Here is a 5177-nt window from a genome sequence, read left to right as displayed (position 1 = left end):
TAATTAACGAAGCCACTAACTGGGTGCGTACTTATGCAACAAGGGCCTCTTTAGCTATAATATGTATCAATTCAATGGAGGACGAATGTGTTATCACGAACCAAACAAGCATGTTCTTCAAGAGTGAACTTATGAAAACAGCGCAATGATCTCACATACAAACGCAATGCGATAAACAATATATAAATAATACTCTTCTTTTAAAATAACACACTCATGTTACCCTCCAACTGATTTTGTTTGGAGATGGGGGATAAAACATGTCAAAAATATCGTCTCTACACCTTTGTTTTATTTTAATAAAATAATTTTAAATCACGCTCACTTCAATTTAGGCATAGTGAAAGAATACAAACCGACAGTTTTTCTTTGCAAGAAAAATTAATAATATTGATTAAAAAAAACGTATCTAATATCTATAAAAAAAGTTCTCCTTGGAGTATTCGATTATCGATAAAGTACTGAAACAATAGGAAGGTAACTTCTAGGATGACTTGAATCATGGTGGGACAAAGAAAAAAAATAATCACCACTTTTTGTGTTCGACGGAAGTATTTTTTTATATAAATGTTGTTTCTGTTTAATTTTTTAAAACATGTACCTGAACTGGAGATTGGACATATGTCGATGAAGAGCTTTGTCACTTTTAACAAAGCCTCTCTTCTCTAACAGCGATACGACAAGGCTAATAACGCACAATTTTAAACAGTGATCACTTCTCAACTTTTCTCGGTTTTTCGCATATGTACTATTCAAAAAAGAAATTGAAAGTCTTGTCGTAACTGGAAAGACTGAAAGACAGAGGTTGACTTATGTCATGAGTCCCAGTGATGATGGAAGAACTGAAAGACAGAGGTTGACTTCTGTCATGAGTCCCAATGATGATGGAAGGACTGAAAGACAGAGGTTGACTTATGTCACGAGTCCCAGTGATGATGGAAGGACTGAAAGACAGAGTTTGACTTATGTCATGAGTCCCAGTGATGATGGAAGGACTGAAAGACAGAGGTTGACTTATGTCATGAGTCCCAGTGATGATGGAAAGCCTGAAAGACAGAGGTTGACTTATGTCAAGAGTTCCACTGATGATGGAAAGACTGAAAGACAGAGATTGACTTATTTCAAGAGTCCCACTGATGATGGAAAGACTGAAAGACAGAGATTGACTTATGTCAAGAGTCCCACTGATGATGGAAAGACTGAAAGACAGAGACTGACTTATGTCATGAGTCCCAGTGATGAATGTATCCACATTGGAAATTATTTGTCTCGCAAGAAGAGATCTGTGTAAGACCATGGATACAGACTCTATGTACTATATCCATAACATAGAGTCTGTATCCATGGTACATAGAGCCATATCCATATCTATGTACCATGGATATGGTACATAGAGTCTGTCCGATAACCTATGTAGGCGAACTAAAGAATATTGTTACATTTTTTAAAGTTTTTTTCCAAGATGCGATAAGTTTGGCACCATATAATTATCAATGTCTCTAGTCTATGTACTGTTAGAGTTTCGATTCAATTCAGACTTTTATATTTTGCGATAATACACGGAAAACACGGTTTTCTTTCAATATACATTTCGATTTGCTGAAATTTATTGCACAGCTGCAATACTGAGCTCGCGTCTGGAGTTAAAAATAAAAACAACGTTATAAACTATCGGGTATTTTTTTAATGAAAAGATATTGCTAATCATAATTCATAAACAGATCCAAAATATGTACTCGTGGTTTGTGGTTATTAATCTTTTTTAAGAGATATATTTTCCTTTTTCGTTTATTCAAATGGTCATTACTTACCGCAATGAAGACAGCCCCAGAAATTTAACTTTCTCTTCTAATTCCACCGACACAGTATCATCATGAGCTATTTTTCCCCAACTTGGATATTACACCATTTGTCTTTAAGCGTTTGTATTCTAATCTATAGTATTCTACAACTAGAAATTTTCCCATGTGTCTTTCAGAGACTTCCTTTTGTCGTACTTCAACTTTCCAGAACTAGGGCAAACCTGTTCAGGTGCTGTCACCATTAAAAGACGCATATACCGTTTTAACTCTACGAAAATAACTATTAGTATTACTTATAAGTTATATTCAGACACTTAATAGATTTACTTGAGACAAAATGGCGATATTTTAAGCGTACTGAATTCCTCAACCTGTGAAAACTTTCAATGAATACACTAATTCTAACTACCAAGTAAACAATGTGCTCATTCACGAAGATTAGTTGAATATACAGTTAAAGCTTACATTTACCCACCAGTTTCGCACAGGACAACCAAGTGGGCCGATTACGCGCTGCGAGGTATATCCAGTAGAGGTACGACGAATCCAAGTTTTGTCAAGGGGTGGTTTATGAAGTCTACTTTGTGGGTGTTAACACTAGGTTATAGAGATTGTTCCACCCGAACATAGTTAATTGCGTCATGGTTTGAAATTCCTGGCATTTTCATAAGTTTGCTGTAACTATCTTGAGTAAAACTTTAAGACGTCATTCTTGTGATATAGAAATGTAAAATAACAAAAACGACTTCTTCAAGGATATTAGTTTTTATCCTTGTATATATGTTACTCTAATGACAACTAAACAGTTATAAACTCGTTTTCGCTTAAATTATAAACTAGTTTTTATACCAAATTAATAATCTTTTAGGGATACTTTGATGGCCGATTTACTAAACATAGACGCCATTACATTTAATTATACAACATCATCATTATACTAAATACAAAGTGTGAAACATGGAGCTTTTTTGTAGAGATTTATTGACCACCACAAAAAGGAAAGGTATATTATGCACAAACTTATTTTGCTGCGACTTATATATATATATATTATCCATTATAAACGTATGAAAAAAATTAAATAGTATGTTGAAACACGAGCATCAAACAGCACAAAGAAGCACAATGTTGATTACTGGTGTGTTAGCGAGAATCAGGTCAAATTGTTATCTTGCTAAGAAACAGGAAACATAATAAATGTGTTCGCAATTACACATTTGTCTTCACCTTTATCGGTATTTACAGTATACACTTTTTATTCTATAGGTGTGTGTGAGTCTTGTATACCAGCACTAATATAACCTTCTTTAATAATGTTCTATTCAACAGGAGAGTAGAAATTATAAAAGTAGAAGGAAAGGTTTGGGTCCTTCCTGATGACAAATCTAAGTGGCAATGCTTCTGGTGGGGGCTGTTCAGGTAGCCGAAGTCCTACGTAGAAAACGTTTAAAGGTGTCTCAGGATGTTCATACATGTTTGTCCTGACAAATCCAAGTGGTAATGCTTCTGGTGGGGGCTGTTCAGGTAGCCGAAGTCCTACGTAGAAAACGTTTAAAGGTGTCTCAGGATGTTCATACATGTTTGTCCTAAACATCAAAACCAGGTTCATCCAAAAGCTCTAACTTGCATGATACGATCTCCACAAATTCCCTTGGTTTATGCATCTTTTGAGTCCACATACTATATTTTGGTCATATCGGCTTTCAACCAATCAGTTTTGATACAACATGAACAATACAACTTGACAGAAAACTGTGTCATTTTTTCTGTTGCATTGAATATTAAACACACACAAACGTTTTCTATAGTTAATCAAAAGTGTTTTTAGAAAGTGTACTTTCGTCGATTCATAATGTGTAAACGTAGCTTCTCACATTCCCTTTTTCTCTTTTCTTGGGTTCCTAAATATTGATTTTTGGCAGAAGGCAGTTATTCTTATCTTTCAATGCAAAAGTTTCGGTGGGCACCCGCCACTTTCCCTTGTTTCTCTTTCTGCGACTGTATTTTTCTTTATACCTGTTGAATTAAGTTATTTTAGTATGAATAAAAGTCTATATGATCACAAGTACTAACTATCTTTTCTGCCTCTATCTATACATCTGTTCATTACTAACATAATAACTTACAGCCAGTCGGTGGTAGAAAGTATATCCTATGGGAGCTTCACTTTATGCCAATTTTCTAAATACTAACACTTTTTTTTCCTTATTCTGTATCTAACAAGAACTGGTGAAATGCTGAATCATTTATAATCACTAATTAACGAACATGTAGGTTATCGATAGCTCCTGGTGTAACTATAATAGCAAAATTCAAGACTATTATTAAATTTAATGCATTAAATGTACCGAATTCAGACAGTAGAAATCTTGACCACATCTCTACAGTGAAATGGATTGCTTTGAACAAGAAGTGACGCAACTGCCTTGTCATTCCTTCCAAGTTTCTCGACTTAACTACCACACCTCCTCACTTTTGATACACTTCCCCTGTCTTGCAAAACTTTTCTTGAAGATGAACGCTACTGAAAATCCTCGCAAAGATTTTGCTCATTTGTGCGTGTTTTTGTGTTTTCAAGAGAAGAAATACGGAGGAATGTAGTTTTCTTAAAATAACCTGGAAAACTCTTAAGGTAAGACTTTTAACTGTCGGGTTTTCATCAAGAGCAGAGCTGGATATGCAATTTGCCTCTCAAATAATTAGTCAACTTGCACATCTAATAAATTTACGTTAACAGAAATATCTAGCAATAAACTCCAGTTTGCGTTAAACGGAGTGAAGAATAACCTGTAATTACTTATTAGTGTTGCCAACAACGTTTGTAATCACTTTTCGGTCTTTGCTAATATAATAAATAGCATAATATCAATAAGTAAGTGAATAATGTATCAAGAATGTGTTGATCTTACAGTTTGTGCTTTGGAAACATCAAAAATGGCATTTCAAATTTTGGTATTTTCTATAGTTAGTGCTTTTGTAGTACCAATAACATTGTATAAAACACAATGCTTCTTACAGTTTGTATTTTGGTAATATTTACAACACCATATTAAAACTATATTCTTGCAGTTTTACTTTTATAGTATCATCAATATCTTATTAAAACTGGATGTTTCTTACAGTTTATATTTTGATGATGTCTAAATATACTAATAGTCGATATTTCATAATGTAAATGTTTCAGTAATATATGAAATATTTAAGCCGTCATTTGACAATAATATATCTGTATGAGTCCGCTTATAACTGGCGAACTGCTGGACCGATTGTCGCCAAACCTGACATATACCTTTAGGTTCCCATCTGACTCCTCTATGTCCCCACTTGGGGCTATTATTTCCTCCATGTTTTAAACGGGTATGTCAAATAGTATTT

General features: G+C 34.2%; 1 protein-coding gene across 1 annotated transcript in view; it reads right to left on the bottom strand.

Annotated features, from left to right (window-relative positions):
• The window catches only part of LOC106458497 (leucine-rich repeat-containing protein 70-like), a 23277-nt gene extending 20961 nt beyond the window's left edge, over nt 1-2316 (bottom strand). Inside the window, exon 1 of the mRNA XM_013918018.2 lies at nt 1812-2316. The gene's annotated coding sequence lies outside the window, so the exon portion shown is untranslated. The remainder of the gene's footprint in view (nt 1-1811) is intronic.
• Between the last annotated feature and the right edge of the window lie 2861 nt (nt 2317-5177).

Source organism: Limulus polyphemus, unplaced genomic scaffold (genome assembly GCF_000517525.1).
Source record: "Limulus polyphemus unplaced genomic scaffold, Limulus_polyphemus-2.1.2 Scaffold476, whole genome shotgun sequence".
Lineage (NCBI taxonomy): Eukaryota > Metazoa > Arthropoda > Merostomata > Xiphosura > Limulidae > Limulus > Limulus polyphemus.
This window is presented reverse-complemented; position numbering and strand designations above follow the sequence as displayed.